The sequence below is a fragment of the Melospiza melodia genome, chromosome 3 (genome assembly GCF_035770615.1).
Source record: "Melospiza melodia melodia isolate bMelMel2 chromosome 3, bMelMel2.pri, whole genome shotgun sequence".
Taxonomy (NCBI): domain Eukaryota; kingdom Metazoa; phylum Chordata; class Aves; order Passeriformes; family Passerellidae; genus Melospiza; species Melospiza melodia.
In genome coordinates this window covers 77,616,777-77,639,336 of record NC_086196.1, presented here as the reverse complement: position 1 = coordinate 77,639,336, position 22,560 = coordinate 77,616,777, and positions in this window count along the sequence as shown.

The window sequence follows — 22,560 nt, the reverse complement described above, 5'->3', positions numbered from 1 at the left end:
AGACCCATGGTGGCACAAGTGCCAAGTTCGGCTTGTTTGATAGTACCAAGTGGCTCCTGCAATCTGCCATCAAAATGTTGGCAGGCGAATTTTGCTTTCCAGGGAAAAGCGCCGTTGTTTGTGTTTGGGGGCCTGTGGCAGGGAGTGGCCGGCTGGCTCCTGAAAAGCTACGATAGGCAGGATGGTGACCAGATCCAAGGTGGCACCTGTGCCAAGTCGGGCTGATTTGATAGTACTAAGTAGCTCCTGCAATCTGCCATGCAGAAGCGGGGCAGCTTACTTTTGTTTGCCAGGGAAACGGGACGAGGTTTGTGTTTGGGGGCCTATGGCTGAGAGTGACCGGCTGGCTCCTGAAAATCCATGATACGCAGCATGGTTCCCAGACCCAAGGTGGCACCAGTGCCAAGTGGGGCTGGTTTCACAGTGTCAAGTGCCTCCTGCAATCTCCCATCCAGAAGCGGGGCAGCTGAGTTTTGTTTGCCTGTGAAACGGGCCGTTGTTTTTAATTGGGGTCTGTGGCCGAGAGTGTTCGGCTGGCTCCTGACAACCCACAATACGCAGGATGGTTCCCAGACCCAAGGTGGCACCAGTGCCAAGTCGGGCTGTTTTTATAGTACCAAGTGCGTCCTGCAATTTGCCATCCAGAAGAGGGGCAGTTGAGTTTTGTTTGCCAGAGAATAGCACCGTTGTTTGTGTTTGGGGGCTTGTGGCTGGGAGTGGCCGACTGCCTCCTTAGAATCTGTGTTACGCAGCATGGTTCCCAGACCCAAGGTGGCACCAGTGCCAAGTTGGGCTGGTTTGATAGTACCAAGTGGCTCCTGCAATCTGCCATCCAGAAGCGGGGCAGCTTACTTTAGTTTGCCAGGGAAACGGGCCGAGGTTTGTGACTGGGGACCTATGGCTGGGAGTGACCGGCTGGCTCCTGAAAAGTTACAATAGGCAGGATGGTTACCAGACCCATGGTGGCACCAGTGCCAAGTTGGGCTGGTTTGATAGTACCAAGTGGCTCCTGTAATCTGCCATCAAAAAGTTGGCAGGCGAGTTTTGTTTTCCAGGGAAAAGCGCCATTGTTTTTATTTGGGGGCCTGTGGCTGGGAGTGGCCGGCTGGCTCCTTTGAACCCACGATACGCAGGATGGTTCCCAGACCCAAGGTGGCACCAGTGCCAAGTCGGGCTGGTTTGATACTACCAAGTGCGTCCTGCAATCTGCCATCCAGAAGCGGGGCAGCTTAATTTTGTTTGCCAGGGAAACGGGCCGTGGGTTTTGTTTGGGGGCATATAGCTGAGAGTGGCCGGCTGGCTCCTGAAAATCCACGCTAGGCAGCATGGTTCCCAGATGCAAGGTGGCACCAGTGCCAAGTCGGGCTGGTTTGATGGTGCAAAGTGGCTCCTGCAATCTGCCATCCAGAAGCGGGGCAGCTGATTTTTGTTTGCCAGAGAAAAATTCCGTGGATTGTTTTTGGGGGCATATTGCTGGGAGTGGCCGGCTGGCTCCTTAAAATGCTCGATACGCATGATGGTTCCCAGGCCCAAGGTGTCACCACTACCAAGTCGGCCTGCGGTTTTAGTATCAAGTTCATCCTGCAATTTGCCATCCAGAAGAGGGGCAGTTGAGTTTTGTTTGCCAGAGAAACGGGCCGAGGTTTCTGTTTGGGGACATATGGCTGAGAGTGGCCAGCTGGCCCCTGAATATCCACGATACACAGCATGGTTCCCAGATCCAAGGTGGCACCAGTGCCAAGTTGGGCTGGTTTGATAGTACCAAGTGGCTCCTGCAATCTGCCATCAAAAATTGGCAGGCGAGTTTTGTTTTCCAGGGAAAAGCGCCGTTGTTTGTGTTTGGGGGCCTGTGGGTGGGAGTGGCCGGATGGCTAATTAGAATCCACGATACGCAGGATGGTTCCCAGACCTGAGGTGGCACCAGTGCCAAGTCGGGCTAGTTGGATGGTGCAAAGTGGCTCCTGCAATCTGCCATCCAGAAGCGGGGCAGCTTACTTTTGTTTTCCAGGGAAACGGGCCGAGGTTTGTGTCTGGGGGCCTATGGCTGGGAGTGACCGGCTGGCTCCTGAAAAGCTACGATAGGCAGGATGGTGACCAGACCCATGGTGGCACCAGTGCCAAGTTGGGCTGATTTGATAGTAGCAAGTGGCTCCTGCAATCTGCCATCAAAAAGTCGGCAGGCGAGTTTTGTTTTCCAGGGAAAAGCGCCGTTGTTTGTGTCTGGGGGCCTGTGGCAGGGAGTTACCGGCTGGCTCCTTAGAATCCACGATACGCAGGATGGTTCCCAGACCCAAGGTGGCACCAGTGCCAAGTTGGGCTGGTTTGATAGTACCAAGTGCGTCCTGCAATCTGCCATCCAGAAGCGGGGCAGCTTACTTTTGTTTGCCAGGGAAACGGGTCGAGCTTTGTGTCTGGGGGCGTATGGCTGGGAGTGACCGGCTGGCTCCTGAAAAGCTACGATAGGCAGGATGGTGACCAGACCCATGGTGGCACCAGTGCCAAGTAGGGCTGGTTTGATAGTACCAAGTGGCTCCGGCAATCTGCCATCAAAAAGTTGGCAGGCAAGTTTTGTTTTCCAGGGAAAAGCGCCGTTGTTTTTTTTGGGGGGCCAATGGCTGGGAGTGGCCGGCTGGCTCCTTAGAATCTACGATACGCAGGATGGTTCCCAGACCAGAGGTGGCACCAGTGCCAAGTCGGGCTGGTTTGATAGTACCAAGTGCGTCCTGCAATCTGCCATCCAGAAGCGGGGTAGCTTACTTTTGTTTGCCCGGGAAACGGGCCGAGGTTTTTGTCTCGGGGCCTATGGCTGGGAGTGACTGGCTGGCTCCTGAAAAGCTACGATAGGCAGGATGTTGACCAGACCCATGGTGGCACAAGTGCCAAGTTCGGCTTGTTAGATAGTACCAAGTGGCTCCTGCAATCTGCCATCAAAATGTTGGCAGGCGAATTTTGCTTTCCAGGGAAAAGCGCCGTTGTTTGTGTTTGGGGGCCTGTGGCAGGGAGTGGCCGGCTGGCTCCTGAAAAGCTACGATAGGAAGGATGGTGACCAGATCCAAGGTGGCACCTGTGCCAAGTCGGGCTGATTTGATAGTACTAAGTAGCTCCTGCAATCTGCCATGCAGAAGCGGGGCAGCTTACTTTTGTTTGCCAGGGAAACGGGACGAGGTTTGTGTTTGGGGGCCTATGGCTGTGAGTGACCGGCTGGCTCCTGAAAATCCATGATACGCAGCATGGTTCCCAGACCCAAGGTGGCACCAGTGCCAAGTGGGGCTGGTTTCACAGTGTCAAGTGCCTCCTGCAATCTCCCATCCAGAAGCGGGGCAGCTGAGTTTTGTTTGCCTGTGAAACGGGCCGTTGTTTTTAATTGGGGTCTGTGGCCGAGAGTGTTCGGCTGGCTCCTGACAACCCACAATACGCAGGATGGTTCCCAGACCCAAGGTGGCACCAGTGCCAAGTCGGGCTGTTTTTATAGTACCAAGTGCGTCCTGCAATTTGCCATCCAGAAGAGGGGCAGTTGAGTTTTGTTTGCCAGAGAATAGCGCCGTTGTTTGTGTTTGGGGGCTTGTGGCTGGGAGTGGCCGACTGCCTCCTTAGAATCTGTGTTACGCAGCATGGTTCCCAGACCCAAGGTGGCACCAGTGCCAAGTTGGGCTGGTTTGATAGTACCAAGTGGCTCCTGCAATCTGCCATCCAGAAGCGGGGCAGCTTACTTTAGTTTGCCAGGGAAACGGGCCGAGGTTTGTGTCTGGGGGCCTATGGCTGGGAGTGACCGGCTGGCTCCTGAAAAGCTACAATAGGCAGGATGGTTACCAGACCCATGGTGGCACCAGTGCCAAGTTGGGCTGGTTTGATAGTACCAAGTGGCTCCTGTAATCTGCCATCAAAAAGTTGGCAGGCGAGTTTTGTTTTCCAGGGAAAAGCGCCATTGTTTGTATTTGGGGGCCTGTGGCTGGGAGTGGCCGGCTGGCTCCTTTGAACCCACGATACGCAGGATGGTTCCCAGACCCAAGGTGGCACCAGTGCCAAGTCGGGCTGGTTTGATACTACCAAGTGCGTCCTGCAATCTGCCATCCAGAAGCGGGGCAGCTTAATTTTGTTTGCCAGGGAAACGGGCCGTGGGTTTTGTTTGGGGGCATATAGCTGAGAGTGGCCGGCTGGCTCCTGAAAATCCACGCTAGGCAGCATGGTTCCCAGATGCAAGGTGGCACCAGTGCCAAGTCGGGCTGGTTTGATGGTGCAAAGTGGCTCCTGCAATCTGCCATCCAGAAGCGGGGCAGCTGATTTTTGTTTGCCAGAGAAAAATTCCGTGGATTGTTTTTGGGGGCATATTGCTGGGAGTGGCCGGCTGGCTCCTTAAAATGCTCGATACGCATGATGGTTCCCAGGCCCAAGGTGTCACCACTACCAAGTCGGCCTGCGGTTTTAGTATCAAGTTCATCCTGCAATTTGCCATCCAGAAGAGGGGCAGTTGAGTTTTGTTTGCCAGAGAAACGGGCCGAGGTTTCTGTTTGGGGACATATGGCTGAGAGTGGCCAGCTGGCCCCTGAATATCCACGATACACAGCATGGTTCCCAGATCCAAGGTGGCACCAGTGCCAAGTCGGGCTGGTTTGATAGTACCAAGTGTCTCCTGCAATCTGCCATCCAGAAGCAGGGCAGCTTACTTTTGTTTGCCAGAGAAATAGGCCTAGGTTTTTGTTTGGGGGCCTGTGGCTAGGAGTGGCCGGCAGGCTCCTAAGAATCCACGATACGCAGGATGTTTCCCAGACCCAAGGTGGCACCAGTGCCAAGTCGGGCTGGTTTGATAGTACCAAGTGGCTCCTGCAGACTCCATCAAAAAGTTGGCAGGCGTGTTTTGTTTTCCAGGGAACAGCGCCGTTGATTTTGTTTGGGGGCCTGTGGCTGGGAGTGGCCGGCTGGCTCCTTAGAATCCACGATACGCAGGATGGTTCCCAGACCCAAGGTGGCACCAGTGCCAAGTCGGGCTGGTTTGATTACACCAAGTGGCTCCTGCAATCTGCCATCCAGAAGTGAGGCAGCTAAGTTTTGTTTGCGAGAAAAAAGGGCCGTGGTTTTTGTTGGGGGCCTGTGGCTGGGAGTAGCCGGCTGGCTCCTTAAAATCCACGATAGGCAGGATGGTTCCCAGACCAGAGGTGGCACCAGTGCCAAGTCGGGCTGGTTTGATAGTACCAAGTGGCTCCTGCAATCTGCCATCCAGAAGCGGGGCAGCTGAGTTTTGTTTGCCAGAGGAAAAGGCTGTGGTTTGTGTTTGGGGGCCTGTGGCTGGCAGTGGCCGGCTGGCTCCTGAAAATCCACGATACGCAGCATGGTTCCCAGACCCAAGGTGGCACCAGTGCCAAGTGGGGCTCGTTTGACAGTGTCAAGTGCGTCCTGCAATCTCCCATCCAGAAGCGGGGCAGCTGAGTTTTTTTTGCCAGGGAAACGGACCTTTGTTTTTGATTGGGCTCTGTGGCCGAGAGTGGTCGGCTGTCTCCGGACAATCCACAATACGCAGGATGGTTCCCAGACCCAAGGTGGCACCAGTGCCAAGTCGGGCTGGTTTGATAGTACCAAGTGTCTCCTGCAATCTGCCATCCAGAAGCGGGGCAGCTGAGTTTTGTTTGCCAGAGAAAAGGGCCGTGGGTTGTGTTTGGGGGCATATGGCTGGGAGTGGCCACCTGGCTCCTTAAAATGCACGATACGCCGCATGGTAACCAGACGCAAGGTGGCACCAGTGCCAAGTCAGGCTGTTTTTGTAGTACCCAGTGGCTCCTGCAATTTGCCATCCAGAAGCGGGGCAGTTGAATTTTGTTTGCTAGAGAAAAGGGCTGTGGTTTGTGTTTGGGGGCCTATGGCTGAGAGTGGCCGGCTGGCCCCTGAAAATCAACGATAGGCAGGATGGTTCCCAGATCCAAGGTGGCACCAGTGCCAAGTAAGGCTGGTTGTATGGTTCAAAGTGACTCCTGCAATCTGCCATCCAGAAGCGGGACAGCTGAGTTTTTTTTGCCAGAGAAAATGTCCATGGTTTCTTTTTGGGGCATACGGCTGGGAATTGCCGGCTGGCTCCTTAAAATGCTCGATACGCAGGATGGTTCCCAGAGCCAAGGTGGCACCACTGCCAAGTCGGGCTCTTTTTGTAGTACCAAGTGCGTCCTGCAATTTGCCATCCAGAAGAGGGGCAGTTGAGTTTTGTTTGCCAGAGAAAAGGGCCGAGGTTTGTGTTTGGGGGCATATGGCTGGGAATGACCGGCTGGCCCCTGAAAATCCACGATACGCCGGATGGTTCCCAGATCCAAGGTGGTACCATTACCAAGTCGGGCTGGTTTGATAGTCCCAAGTGGCTCCTGCAAACTGCCATCCAGAAGCGGGGCAGCTTACTTTTGTTTGCCAGGGAAATGGGCCGTTGTTTGTGTTTGGGGGCCTGTGGCTGGGAGTGTTCGGCTGGTTCCTGAATATGTACGATACGCAGGATTGTTCCCAGATCCAAGGTGGCAGCAGTGCCATGTTGTGCTGGTGTGATAGTCCCAAGTGGCTCCTGCAATCTGCCATCCAGAAGTGGGGCAGCTGATTTTTGTTTGCCAGAGAAAAGGTCCGTGGTTTGTTTTTGGGGGCATATGGCTGAGAGTGGCCGGCTGGCCCCTGAAAATCCACGATACACAGGATGGTTCCCAGATCCAAGGTGGCACCTGTGCCAAGTCGGGCTGATTTGATAGTACTAAGTAGCTCCTGCAATCTGCCATGCAGAAGCGGGGCAGCTTACTTTTGTTTGCCAGGGAAACGGGCCGAGGTTTGTGTTTGGGGGCCTATGGCTGAGAGTGACCGGCTGGCTCCTGAAAAGCTACAATAGGCAGGATGGTGACCAGACCCATGGTGGCACCAGTGCCAAGTTGGGCTGGTTTGATAGTACCAAGTGGTTCCTGCAATCTGCCATCCAGAAGCAGGGCAGCTGAGTTTTGTTTGCCAGAGAAAAGGGCCTTGGTTTGTGTTTGGGGGCATATGGCTGGGTGTGGCCAGCTGGCTCCTTAAAATGCACGATATGCAACATGGCTCCCAGACCCAAGGTGGCACCAGTGCCAAGTTGGGCTGGTTTGATAGTACCAAGTGGCTCCTGCAATCTTCCATGATCACGTGGAGAAATACTTTCTGGTTTCAGCCTCATGCTCTTTCTTCTCTCCCTCAACTTCTCTATCACCTCTCATCTGGTTCACATGCGCTGTCTTCAAGGTCCACAGGCTACTTTTCACAGAATCTTCTGGCCTGATGAAGTAAGGATGATGAATAGAACAGAGCTGGGATCTATTTTCCAGTTTGGATAAAATGCATTCTGCACACAAATCCAAGGAGAACGGGCTGCCCCGATGCCCAGAAAATCTTTCACTCCTGCTAGTGTTCTACGTCAACCGCAACTTAGTCTGAAAGAAAAGCTTTTTCTCTGAGAGCATCTGAGAGGTTTGCATGAAGCACTGATATCTGACATATGCAATTTTGAATAGGAGAGGAAAAAGAAAATGGCAAGGAGTTTTTAATTTTAGTGGTTTCAATTTTAATTTCCGTGCACTTTTTCAAAACTTGTCAGCTCAAATGCCCATCAACATCTTTTAGTCATCTGTAAGTCAGTATTCATATAAAATGTGCTTCAAATCCAAAGAATTTCAAATTTGCACTCCAAGCTTCTATGCCTAGATTTATGATTTCCTACACATATTAGATGAAAGGAAGGCCTTTTTTACTGTGGGAGTGCTGGAACACTGGAACAGGTTGCCCAGAGAAGTTGTGGGTGTCCCATCCCTGAAAGTATTCAAGGTCACCTTGGACAGGGCTTGGAGCAGCAACAAAGGAGAAGCTTGATGGTAGAGAAACAAAGTTGGACTATAGAAGAAACTCGGATTGAAGTATAGGATCAAGTTTTCTCTCAGCTCTTGGGGTAAATTCAAAGTTGTACAAAATGACATTTATCTGTGCTATTCACTACTGTAACAGAAAGTTTCATGAAAACTGTACAGAAGATAGTAAATTTTAAAAGAGATAAGAATTACAGCATAAAATCCATGGGATAGGTTACAACATGAGACACTCTCTAAGAGAAAATCTCTGTGTTTCAGCACTTCATCAGGGTAAGATTTCATGAAGTGCCAAAGAAGGCGGCAAAATATCATTCGGGACATTATTTACTGGAATTCAGCCTGGCCATTAGTAGGAACTGCCTTTGAACATATCATGTAGATATACCACACACACTTTCCCTTCACTGAAAAATTACTGTTTACAACAAATAAGCAATTGACGATCAAAATTGATTGAAAGCATCTTAAACATGTCAAGTATTTCATTGTAGATGATCTGTGATCCAAATGCTTCTTCCACCTTCGAGAGGGACAGAAGAATTCTTCCATATCATGATGGTTTAAAATTGTATCAACCAATGTTTTCTGCTGAAAAGATATCATCTATTTTTTTCTATTTTTGGAAGAAAATATTCCTAGACATACAACAGGTGAGAACTAAGTAATTTTAAAGAAACAAATGAAATGAAAATATTCTGTAAATAGAATGAAATGAAAAGCTGTGTTTTAAATAGGAGCTAAATATTAAACAGAATTTTTGTACCAGGCATTTGAATTACTGCACCAGCTCTTTTGCCCATCAAGAGAGGCATTTAGCATTTCAGTCTTTTCCAAGGTGTTCATGATCTGCTATGCTGATCTCTGTGTGTGCCTAGGTGTGTGTGGAGGGGGGGGCATATGAAGGGGAGTGTGTATGTTTGCTTTACAATTGTTGTGGCAGATTCATGCCTCAGCTCCACATTTTGTTTTAAAAAGGTCACACCGAGTGGATATGAAGTTTACTATCAACAAGAGATCGATTCCCAAATCATCCATTTGACTCTCCCTTATAAATCATGTGCTTTGTTGCATATTTTATCAAATATACTTTCAAGCCAGATGGAGGAAGGAGGATGTGGGAATCCCTCCACCATCTTGCAACTTTTATGTAAGTAGGTTTTCAAGAAAATCATCATTTCTCTTTTAAATATGTCTGGAACAGGCATGATGGTAGTGTCAACCTGTTGGAGTTTTTGTTGCTGGAAGAAGTTGTACAAAAGGATTGGTTTTTACATTGACCAGTTACTGAATCAAGCGCAGGAATACATTGGAAATTTAGCTGGGGGTTCCTTTTCCCAGCAGACTACTTCTAGAACGAGCTTGTACACTGAAGCTGACTCTTTTGCTCTCTTTTTGTTTCTTTCCTATTTTCTTGGCTTCTTTGCCACTATCTAGACAATTTTGGAACTTTGTTCCCAACTAAAATGGTTTCAATAGTCTGATTGTGATCATACATTTTTACAAGGAATTTTTAAAATCTTTCCTCGAGTCCAGAAAGTCAAGGACTTAGATCTTTTTCTTCCCTTATCAATATTGCCATGAAATTGATAAATAAAGACCAACTCTTTATTTTTGTTTTTAACCCACGTAGATAATTCCCATCCATTAATCCATTTTGTGGACCAATAGCTGCCATTCTGATGGAAGCTGTCACTTCTTAACAATAGGCATTCTGTGACTATGTTGACAGCACTTTGGGTGAAGATCCTAACTGGTCTTAGATATACATAGGGAGAAATTTGCTCAGCCAGTGTCAGTCTTAAGCATGCGTATCAGAAGATCTTTCTAGAGCTGGGAATTTTCCCATGAAAGGGATTCAGTTAGGGAAGAGACACTTGTGCCAGAGTTTTACATTCTTCTTGAACACTGCTTAAGGAACTTAGATGCCATGTCCATTTGGATCTCTGTCTGCACAGAACTTTGTCATGCCAGTGCTTTGAAATGCATCTTGAAGAGAATTCACTAGCACAGAATGAAAGAGAGTGGAAGGGGTTGGTGGGGCTAACCAGGCCCAACCCCCCTGCCTAAACCAGGATACCTAGAGCCTCTTGCCCAGGATTCTATCTGGGTGTACTTTTAATGTCTTCAAAGATCCAGGCTCCACAATCTTTCTGGGCAGTCTGTGCCGTGGTTCAGTCACCCTGACAGTAAAGAAACATTTACTGATGTTCAAAGGCAATCTCCTGTATTTCAGTGTGTGCCCACTGCCTCTTGTCTTTTCCCTCAGCATCACTGAAAAGACACTGATTCCCTCCCCTTTGCACTATTGCTTCCATATGTATGTGTGATGCCATGTAGAGGTATGTCAAAAACCTCCCTGAAGCCCAGGCAGATAATATTCCCTTCATCTACCAGTCAAGTTGATTCATCAGAGGAGTTTAAAGTGATGTTCAGCATGAAATTCCCCTGAAAAATCATGCTAACTACATTATTTGGTCATCTGTCATGTGCCTGGCAAGGATTTCCAGGAAGAGCTGCTTCATCAACTTCCTGGGGATAAAAAAGAGGCTGGCTGGTTTGTACTATGGCGAGTCCTCTTAATTGCCTTTTTTGAAGATGGGTGTCATTTGCTAACATCCACTCTTTAGCCTCTCTTGTCGTCTACATCTTAGCAAAACGCTTTTCCACTATGTCTGGCTAGGAAAAACTGTGCCAGCACAGAAAACATCTCCCATCGTGTTCTAGAAGTTGCACGGATGTCTGCCAAGTGTTTGGCAGGAAGAAAAGAAAAGTTGTCCAAAACAGCTTCCAATCGAATGTTCCTGTGATTGGAAAAGTCAGGAGAGTGCAAAGGTACTGTTTTCTATCAGTTGGCAAGGTGCGCACACAATCCCAGTGTTGTACAGCTTGCTTCTTCACCTTCCCGAAGCTGCCGCTCTCGCCGGCTGCCGGAGCCCAAGAAGCGGCTTCTTCGCGCAAAGACGATTGTGCCGCTCACAGGGCTCTCCTTAGCGCGGCTTCTGCCGAAAGACGCCCGGCAGCGGCTCTTACCTCCGGAGAGCATCCTACCTTCGTCTTTAGCTCCTCTTCTCATCTACACCTCGGCAAAAAGCTTCTCCACTATGTCTGGCTAGGAAAAACTGTGCCAGCACAGAAAACATCTCCCATCGTGTTCTAGAAGTTGCACGGATGTCTGCCAAGTGTTTGGCAGGAAGAAAAGAAAAGTTGTCCAAAACAGCTTCCAATCGAATGTTCCTGTGATTGGAAAAGTCAGGAGAGTGCAAAGGTACTGTTTTCTATCAGTTGGCAAGGTGCGCACACAATCCCAGTGTTGTACAGCTTGCTTCTTCACCTTCCCGAAGCTGCCGCTCTCGCCGGCTGCCGGAGCCCAAGAAGCGGCTTCTTCGCGCAAAGACGATTGTGCCGCTCACAGGGCTCTCCTTAGCGCGGCTTCTGCCGAAAGACGCCCGGCAGCGGCTCTTACCTCCGGAGAGCATCCTACCTTCGTCTTTAGCTCCTCTTCTCATCTACACCTCGGCAAAAAGCTTCTCCACTATGTCTGGCTAGGAAAAACTGTGCCAGCACAGAAAACATCTCCCATCGTGTTCTAGAAGTTGCACGGATGTCTGCCAAGTGTTTGGCAGGAAGAAAAGAAAAGTTGTCCAAAACAGCTTCCAATCGAATGTTCCTGTGATTGGAAAAGTCAGGAGAGTGCAAAGGTACTGTTTTCTATCAGTTGGCAAGGTGCGCACACAATCCCAGTGTTGTACAGCTTGCTTCTTCACCTTCCCGAAGCTGCCACTTTCAGGAGGTAAGAGCCGCTGCCGGGCGTCTTTCGGCAGAAGCTGCGCTAAGGAGAGCACTGTGAGCGGCACAATCGTCTTTGCGCGAAGAAGCCGCTTCTTGGGCTCCGGCAGCCGGCGAGAGCGGCAGCTTCGGGAAGGTGAAGAAGCAAGCTGTACAACACTGGGATTGTGTGCGCACCTTGCCAACTGATAGAAAACAGTACCTTTGCACTCTCCTGACTTTTCCAATCACAGGAACATTCGATTGGAAGCTGTTTTGGACAACTTTTCTTTTCTTCCTGCCAAACACTTGGCAGACATCCGTGCAACTTCTAGAACACGATGGGAGATGTTTTCTGTGCTGGCACAGTTTTTCCTAGCCAGACATAGTGGAAAAGCGTTTTGCTAAGATGTAGACTACAAAAGACGCGAAAGACGAAGGTAGGATGCTCTCCGGAGGTAAGAGCCGCTGCCGGGCGTCTTTCGGCAGAAGCCGCGCTAAGGAGAGCACTGTGAGCGGCACAATCGTCTTTGCGCGAAGAAGCCGCTTCTTGGGCTCCGGCAGCCGGCGAGAGCGGCAGCTTCGGGAAGGTGAAGAAGCAAGCTGTACAACACTGGGATTGTGTGCGCACCTTGCCAACTGATAGAAAACAGTACCTTTGCACTCTCCTGACTTTTCCAATCACAGGAACATTCGATTGGAAGCTGTTTTGGACAACTTTTCTTTTCTTCCTGCCAAACACTTGGCAGACATCCGTGCAACTTCTAGAACACGATGGGAGATGTTTTCTGTGCTGGCACAGTTTTTCCTAGCCAGACATAGTGGAGAAGCTTTTTGCCGAGGTTTAGATGAGAAGAGGAGCTAAAGACGAAGGTAGGATGCTCTCCGGAGGTAAGAGCCGCTGCCGGGCGTCTTTCGGCAGAAGCCGCGCTAAGGAGAGCACTGTGAGCGGCACAATCGTCTTTGCGCGAAGAAGCCGCTTCTTGGGCTCCGGCAGCCGGCGAGAGCGGCAGCTTCGGGAAGGTGAAGAAGCAAGCTGTACAACACTGGGATTGTGTGCGCACCTTGCCAACTGATAGAAAACAGTACCTTTGCACTCTCCTGACTTTTCCAATCACAGGAACATTCGATTGGAAGCTGTTTTGGACAACTTTTCTTTTCTTCCTGCCAAACACTTGGCAGACATCCGTGCAACTTCTAGAACACGATGGGAGATGTTTTCTGTGCTGGCACAGTTTTTCCTAGCCAGACATAGTGGAAAAGCGTTTTGCTAAGATGTAGACGACAAGAGAGGCTAAAGAGTGGATGTTAGCAAATGACACCCATCTTCAAAAAAGGCAATTAAGAGGACTCGCCATAGTACAAACCAGCCAGCCTCTTTTTTATCCCCAGGAAGTTGATGAAGCAGCTCTTCCTGGAAATCCTTGCCAGGCACATGACAGATGACCAAATAATGTAGTTAGCATGATTTTTCAGGGGAATTTCATGCTGAACATCACTTTAAACTCCTCTGATGAATCAACTTGACTGGTAGATGAAGGGAATATTATCTGCCTGGGCTTCAGGGAGGTTTTTGACATACCTCTACATGGCATCACACATACATATGGAAGCAATAGTGCAAAGGGGAGGGAATCAGTGTCTTTTCAGTGATGCTGAGGGAAAAGACAAGAGGCAGTGGGCACACACTGAAATACAGGAGATTGCCTTTGAACATCAGTAAATGTTTCTTTACTGTCAGGGTGACTGAACCACGGCACAGACTGCCCAGAAAGATTGTGGAGCCTGGATCTTTGAAGACATTAAAAGTACACCCAGATAGAATCCTGGGCAAGAGGCTCTAGGTATCCTGGTTTAGGCAGGGGGGTTGGGCCTGGTTAGCCCCACCAACCCCTTCCACTCTCTTTCATTCTGTGCTAGTGAATTCTCTTCAAGATGCATTTCAAAGCACTGGCATGACAAAGTTCTGTGCAGACAGAGATCCAAATGGACATGGCATCTAAGTTCCTTAAGCAGTGTTCAAGAAGAATGTAAAACTCTGGCACAAGTGTCTCTTCCCTAACTGAATCCCTTTCATGGGAAAATTCCCAGCTCTAGAAAGATCTTCTGATACGCATGCTTAAGACTGACACTGGCTGAGCAAATTTCTCCCTATGTATATCTAAGACCAGTTAGGATCTTCACCCAAAGTGCTGTCAACATAGTCACAGAATGCCTATTGTTAAGAAGTGACAGCTTCCATCAGAATGGCAGCTATTGGTCCACAAAATGGATTAATGGATGGGAATTATCTACGTGGGTTAAAAACAAAAATAAAGAGTTGGTCTTTATTTATCAATTTCATGGCAATATTGATAAGGGAAGAAAAAGATCTAAGTCCTTGACTTTCTGGACTCGAGGAAAGATTTTAAAAATTCCTTGTAAAAATGTATGATCACAATCAGACTATTGAAACCATTTTAGTTGGGAACAAAGTTCCAAAATTGTCTAGATAGTGGCAAAGAAGCCAAGAAAATAGGAAAGAAACAAAAAGAGAGCAAAAGAGTCAGCTTCAGTGTACAAGCTCGTTCTAGAAGTAGTCTGCTGGGAAAAGGAACCCCCAGCTAAATTTCCAATGTATTCCTGCGCTTGATTCAGTAACTGGTCAATGTAAAAACCAATCCTTTTGTACAACTTCTTCCAGCAACAAAAACTCCAACAGGTTGACACTACCATCATGCCTGTTCCAGACATATTTAAAAGAGAAATGATGATTTTCTTGAAAACCTACTTACATAAAAGTTGCAAGATGGTGGAGGGATTCCCACATCCTCCTTCCTCCATCTGGCTTGAAAGTATATTTGATAAAATATGCAACAAAGCACATGATTTATAAGGGAGAGTCAAATGGATGATTTGGGAATCGATCTCTTGTTGATAGTAAACTTCATATCCACTCGGTGTGACCTTTTTAAAACAAAATGTGGAGCTGAGGCATGAATCTGCCACAACAATTGTAAAGCAAACATACACACTCCCCTTCATATGCCCCCCCCTCCACACACACCTAGGCACACACAGAGATCAGCATAGCAGATCATGAACACCTTGGAAAAGACTGAAATGCTAAATGCCTCTCTTGATGGGCAAAAGAGCTGGTGCAGTAATTCAAATGCCTGGTACAAAAATTCTGTTTAATATTTAGCTCCTATTTAAAACACAGCTTTTCATTTCATTCTATTTACAGAATATTTTCATTTCATTTGTTTCTTTAAAATTACTTAGTTCTCACCTGTTGTATGTCTAGGAATATTTTCTTCCAAAAATAGAAAAAAATAGATGATATCTTTTCAGCAGAAAACATTGGTTGATACAATTTTAAACCATCATGATATGGAAGAATTCTTCTGTCCCTCTCGAAGGTGGAAGAAGCATTTGGATCACAGATCATCTACAATGAAATACTTGACATGTTTAAGATGCTTTCAATCAATTTTGATCGTCAATTGCTTATTTGTTGTAAACAGTAATTTTTCAGTGAAGGGAAAGTGTGTGTGGTATATCTACATGATATGTTCAAAGGCAGTTCCTACTAATGGCCAGGCTGAATTCCAGTAAATAATGTCCCGAATGATATTTTGCCGCCTTCTTTGGCACTTCATGAAATCTTACCCTGATGAAGTGCTGAAACACAGAGATTTTCTCTTAGAGAGTGTCTCATGTTGTAACCTATCCCATGGATTTTATGCTGTAATTCTTATCTCTTTTAAAATTTACTATCTTCTGTACAGTTTTCATGAAACTTTCTGTTACAGTAGTGAATAGCACAGATAAATGTCATTTTGTACAACTTTGAATTTACCCCAAGAGCTGAGAGAAAACTTGATCCTATACTTCAATCCGAGTTTCTTCTATAGTCCAACTTTGTTTCTCTACCATCAAGCTTCTCCTTTGTTGCTGCTCCAAGCCCTGTCCAAGGTGACCTTGAATACTTTCAGGGATGGGACACCCACAACTTCTCTGGGCAACCTGTTCCAGTGTTCCAGCACTCCCACAGTAAAAAAGGCCTTCCTTTCATCTAATATGTGTAGGAAATCATAAATCTAGGCATAGAAGCTTGGAGTGCAAATTTGAAATTCTTTGGATTTGAAGCACATTTTATATGAATACTGACTTACAGATGACTAAAAGATGTTGATGGGCATTTGAGCTGACAAGTTTTGAAAAAGTGCACGGAAATTAAAATTGAAACCACTAAAATTAAAAACTCCTTGCCATTTTCTTTTTCCTCTCCTATTCAAAATTGCATATGTCAGATATCAGTGCTTCATGCAAACCTCTCAGATGCTCTCAGAGAAAAAGCTTTTCTTTCAGACTAAGTTGCGGTTGACGTAGAACACTAGCAGGAGTGAAAGATTTTCTGGGCATCGGGGCAGCCCGTTCTCCTTGGATTTGTGTGCAGAATGCATTTTATCCAAACTGGAAAATAGATCCCAGCTCTGTTCTATTCATCATTCTTACTTCATCAGGCCAGAAGATTCTGTGAAAAGTAGCCTGTGGACCTTGAAGACAGCGCATGTGAACCAGATGAGAGGTGATAGAGAAGTTGAGGGAGAGAAGAAAGAGCATGAGGCTGAAACCAGAAAGTATTTCTCCACGTGATCATGGAAGATTGCAGGAGCCACTTGGTACTATCAAACCAGCCCAACTTGGCACTGGTGCCACCTTGGGTCTGGGAGCCATGTTGCATATCGTGCATTTTAAGGAGCCAGCTGGCCACACCCAGCCATATGCCCCCAAACACAAACCAAGGCCCTTTTCTCTGGCAAACAAAACTCAGCTGCCCTGCTTCTGGATGGCAGATTGCAGGAACCACTTGGTACTATCAAACCAGCCCAACTTGGCACTGGTGCCACCATGGGTCTGGTCACCATCCTGCCTATTGTAGCTTTTCAGGAGCCAGCCGGTCACTCTCAGCCATAGGCCCCCAAACACAAACCTCGGCCCGTTTCCCTGGCAAACAAAAGTAAGCTGCCCCGCTTCTGCATGGCAGATTGCAGGAGCTACTTAGTACTATCAAATCAGCCCGACTTGGCACAGGTGCCACCTTGGATCTGGGAACCATCCTGTGTATCGTGGATTTTCAGGGGCCAGCCGGCCACTCTCAGCCATATGCCCCCAAAAACAAACCACGGACCTTTTCTCTGGCAAACAAAAATCAGCTGCCCCACTTCTGGATGGCAGATTGCAGGAGCCACTTGGGACTATCACACCAGCACAACATGGCACTGCTGCCACCTTGGATCTGGGAACAATCCTGCGTATCGTACATATTCAGGAACCAGCCGAACACTCCCAGCCACAGGCCCCCAAACACAAACAACGGCCCATTTCCCTGGCAAACAAAAGTAAGCTGCCCCGCTTCTGGATGGCAGTTTGCAGGAGCCACTTGGGACTATCAAACCAGCCCGACTTGGTAATGGTACCACCTTGGATCTGGGAACCATCCGGCGTATCGTGGATTTTCAGGGGCCAGCCGGTCATTCCCAGCCATATGCCCCCAAACACAAACCTCGGCCCTTTTCTCTGGCAAACAAAACTCAACTGCCCCTCTTCTGGATGGCAAATTGCAGGACGCACTTGGTACTACAAAAAGAGCCCGACTTGGCAGTGGTGCCACCTTGGCTCTGGGAACCATCCTGCGTATCGAGCATTTTAAGGAGCCAGCCGGCAATTCCCAGCCGTATGCCCCAAAAAGAAACCATGGACATTTTCTCTGGCAAAAAAAACTCAGCTGTCCCGCTTCTGGATGGCAGATTGCAGGAGTCACTTTGAACCATACAACCAGCCTTACTTGGCACTGGTGCCACCTTGGATCTGGGAACCATCCTGCCTATCGTTGATTTTCAGGGGCCAGCCGGCCACTCTCAGCCATAGGCCCCCAAACACAAACCACAGCCCTTTTCTCTAGCAAACAAAATTCAACTGCCCCGCTTCTGGATGGCAAATTGCAGGAGCCACTGGGTACTACAAAAACAGCCTGACTTGGCACTGGTGCCACCTTGCGTCTGGTTACCATGCGGCGTATCGTGCATTTTAAGGAGCCAGGTGGCCACTCCCAGCCATATGCCCCCAAACACAACCCACGGCCCTTTTCTCTGGCAAACAAAACTCAGCTGCCCCGCTTCTGGATGGCAGATTGCAGGAGACACTTGGTACTATCAAACCAGCCCGACTTGGCACTGGTGCCACCTTGGGTCTGGGAACCATCCTGCGTATTGTGGATTGTCCGGAGACAGCCGACCACTCTCGGCCACAGAGCCCAATCAAAAACAAAGGTCCGTTTCCCTGGCAAAAAAAACTCAGCTGCCCCGCTTCTGGATGGGAGATGGCAGGACGCACTTGACACTGTCAAACGAGCCCCACTTGGCACTGGTGCCACCTTGGGTCTGGGAACCATGCTGCGTATCGTGGATTTTCAGGAGCCAGCCGGCCACTGCCAGCCACAGGCCCCCAAACACAAACCACAGCCTTTTCCTCTGGCAAACAAAACTCAGCTGCCCCGCTTCTGGATGGCAGATTGCAGGAGCCACTTGGTACTATCAAACCAGCCCGACTTGGCACTGGTGCCACCTCTGGTCTGGGAACCATCCTGCCTATCGTGGATTTTAAGGAGCCAGCCGGCTACTCCCAGCCACAGGCCCCCAACAAAAACCACGGCCCTTTTTTCTCGCAAACAAAACTTAGCTGCCTCACTTCTGGATGGCAGATTGCAGGAGCCACTTGGTGTAATCAAACCAGCCCGACTTGGCACTGGTGCCACCTTGGGTCTGGGAACCATCCTGCGTATCGTGGATTCTAAGGAGCCAGCCGGCCACTCCCAGCCACAGGCCCCCAAACAAAATCAACGGCGCTGTTCCCTGGAAAACAAAACACGCCTGCCAACTTTTTGATGGAGTTTGCAGGAGCCACTTGGTACTATCAAACCAGCCCGACTTGGCACTGGTGCCACCTTGGGTCTGGGAAACATCCTGCGTATCGTGGATTCTTAGGAGCCTGCCGGCCACTCCTAGCCACAGGCCCCCAAACAAAAACCTAGGCCTATTTCTCTGGCAAACAAAAGTAAGCTGCCCTGCTTCTGGATGGCAGATTGCAGGAGACACTTGGTACTATCAAACCAGCCCGACTTGGCACTGGTGCCACCTTGGATCTGGGAACCATGCTGTGTATCGTGGATATTCAGGGGCCAGCTGGCCACTCTCAGCCATATGTCCCCAAACAGAAACCTCGGCCCGTTTCTCTGGCAAACAAAACTCAACTGCCCCTCTTCTGGATGGCAAATTGCAGGATGAACTTGATACTAAAACCGCAGGCCGACTTGGTAGTGGTGACACCTTGGGCCTGGGAACCATCATGCGTATCGAGCATTTTAAGGAGCCAGCCGGCCACTCCCAGCAATATGCCCCCAAAAACAATCCACGGAATTTTTCTCTGGCAAACAAAAATCAGCTGCCCCGCTTCTGGATGGCAGATTGCAGGAGCCACTTTGCACCACCAAACCAGCCCGACTTGGCACTGGTGCCACCTTGCATCTGGGAACCATGCTGCCTAGCGTGGATTTTCAGGAGCCAGCCGGCCACTCTCAGCTATATGCCCCCAAACAAAACCCACGGCCCGTTTCCCTGGCAAACAAAATTAAGCTGCCCCGCTTCTGGATGGCAGATTGCAGGACGCACTTGGTAGTATCAAACCAGCCCGACTTGGCACTGGTGCCACCTTGGGTCTGGGAACCATCCTGCGTATCGTGGGTTCAAAGGAGCCAGCCGGCCACTCCCAGCCACAGGCCCCCAAATACAAACAATGGCGCTTTTCCCTGGAAAACAAAACTCGTCTGCCAACTTTTTGATGGCAGATTACAGGAGCCACTTGGTACTATCAAACCAGCCCAAGTTGGCACTGGTGCCACCATGGGTCTGGTAACCATCCTGCCTATTGTAGCTTTTCAGGAGCCAGCCGGTCACTCCCAGCCATAGGTCCCCAGTCACAAACCTCGGCCCGTTTCCCTGGCAAACTAAAGTAAGCTGCCCCGCTTCTGGATGGCAGATTGCAGGAGCCACTTGGTACTATCAAACCAGCCCAACTTGGCACTGGTGCCACCTTGGGTCTGGGAACCATGCTGCGTAACACAGATTCTAAGGAGGCAGTCGGCCACTCCCAGCCACAAGCCCCCAAACACAAACAACGGCGCTATTCTCTGGCAAACAAAACTCAACTGCCCCTCTTCTGGATGGCAAATTGCAGGACGCACTTGGTACTATAAAAACAGCCCGACTTGGCACTGGTGCCACCTTGGGTCTGGGAACCATCCTGCGTATTGTGGGTTGTCAGGAGCCAGCCGAACACTCTCGGCCACAGACCCCAATTAAAAACAACGGCCCGTTTCACAGGCAAACAAAACTCAGCTGCCCCGCTTCTGGATGGGAGATTGCAGGAGGCACTTGACACTGTGAAACCAGCCCCACTTGGCACTGGTGCCACCTTGGGTCTGGGAACCATGCTGCGTATCATGGATTTTCAGGAGCCAGCCGGTCACTCACAGCCATAGGCCCCCAAACACAAACCTCGTCCCGTTTCCCTGGCAAACAAAAGTAAGCTGCCCCGCTTCTGCATGGCAGATTGCAGGAGCTACTGAGTACTATCAAATCAGCCCGACTTGGCACAGGTGCCACCTTGGATCTGGTCACCATCCTGCCTATCGTAGCTTTTCAGGAGCCAGCCGGCCACTCCCTGCCACAGGCCCCCAAACACAAACAACGGCGCTTTTCCCTGGAAAGCAAAATTCGCCTGCCAACATTTTGATGGCAGATTGCAGGAGCCACTTGGTACTATCAAACAAGCCGAACTTGGCACTTGTGCCACCATGGCTCTGGTCAACATCCTGCCTATCGTAGCTTTTCAGGAGCCAGCCGGTCACTCCCAGCCATAGGTCCCGAGACAAAAACCTCGGCCCGTTTCCCGGGCAAACAAAAGTAAGCTACCCCGCTTCTGGATGGCAGATTGCAGGACGCACTTGGTACTATCAAACCAGCCCGACTTGGCACTGGTGCCACCTCTGGTCTGGGAACCATCCTGCGTATCGTAGATTCTAAGGAGCCAGCCGGCCACTCCCAGCCATTGGCCCCCCAAAAAAAACAACGGCGCTTTTCCCTGGAAAACAAAACTTGCCTGCCAACTTTTTGATGGCAGATTGCCGGAGCCACTTGGTACTATCAAACCAGCCCAACTTGGCACTGGTGCCACCATGGGTCTGGTCACCATCCTGCCTATCGTAGCTTTTCAGGAGCCAGCCGGTCACTCCCAGCCATAGGCCCCCAGACACAAAACTCGACCCGTTTCCCTGGCAAACAAAAGTAAGCTGCCCCGCTTCTGGATGGCAGATTGCAGGACGCACTTGGTACTATCAAACCAGCCCAACTTGGCACTGGTGCCACCTTGGGTCTGGGAACCATCCTGTGTATCGTGGATTTTCAGGGGCCAGCCGGCCACTCTCAGCCATATGCCCCCAAAAACAAACCACGGACCTTTTCTCTGGCAAACAAAAATCAGCTGCCCCACTTCTGGATGGCAGATTGCAGGAGCCACTTGGGACTATCACACCAGCACAACATGGCACTGCTGCCACCTTGGATCTGGGAACAATCCTGCGTATCGTACATATTCAGGAACCAGCCGAACACTCCCAGCCACAGGCCCCCAAACACAAACAACGGCCCATTTCCCTGGCAAACAAAAGTAAGCTGCCCCGCTTCTGGATGGCAGTTTGCAGGAGCCACTTGGGACTATCAAACCAGCCCGACTTGGTAATGGTACCACCTTGGATCTGGGAACCATCCGGCGTATCGTGGATTTTCAGGGGCCAGCCGGTCATTCCCAGCCATATGCCCCCAAACACAAACCTCGGCCCTTTTCTCTGGCAAACAAAACTCAACTGCCCCTCTTCTGGATGGCAAATTGCAGGACGCACTTGGTACTACAAAAAGAGCCCGACTTGGCAGTGGTGCCACCTTGGCTCTGGGAACCATCCTGCGTATCGAGCATTTTAAGGAGCCAGCCGGCAATTCCCAGCCGTATGCCCCAAAAAGAAACCATGGACATTTTCTCTGGCAAAAAAAACTCAGCTGTCCCGCTTCTGGATGGCAGATTGCAGGAGTCACTTTGAACCATACAACCAGCCTTACTTGGCACTGGTGCCACCTTGGATCTGGGAACCATCCTGCCTATCGTTGATTTTCAGGGGCCAGCCGGCCACTCTCAGCCATAGGCCCCCAAACACAAACCACAGCCCTTTTCTCTAGCAAACAAAATTCAACTGCCCCGCTTCTGGATGGCAAATTGCAGGAGCCACTGGGTACTACAAAAACAGCCTGACTTGGCACTGGTGCCACCTTGCGTCTGGTTACCATGCGGCGTATCGTGCATTTTAAGGAGCCAGGTGGCCACTCCCAGCCATATGCCCCCAAACACAACCCACGGCCCTTTTCTCTGGCAAACAAAACTCAGCTGCCCCGCTTCTGGATGGCAGATTGCAGGAGACACTTGGTACTATCAAACCAGCCCGACTTGGCACTGGTGCCACCTTGGGTCTGGGAACCATCCTGCGTATTGTGGATTGTCCGGAGACAGCCGACCACTCTCGGCCACAGAGCCCAATCAAAAACAAAGGTCCGTTTCCCTGGCAAAAAAAACTCAGCTGCCCCGCTTCTGGATGGGAGATGGCAGGACGCACTTGACACTGTCAAACGAGCCCCACTTGGCACTGGTGCCACCTTGGGTCTGGGAACCATGCTGCGTATCGTGGATTTTCAGGAGCCAGCCGGCCACTGCCAGCCACAGGCCCCCAAACACAAACCACAGCCTTTTCCTCTGGCAAACAAAACTCAGCTGCCCCGCTTCTGGATGGCAGATTGCAGGA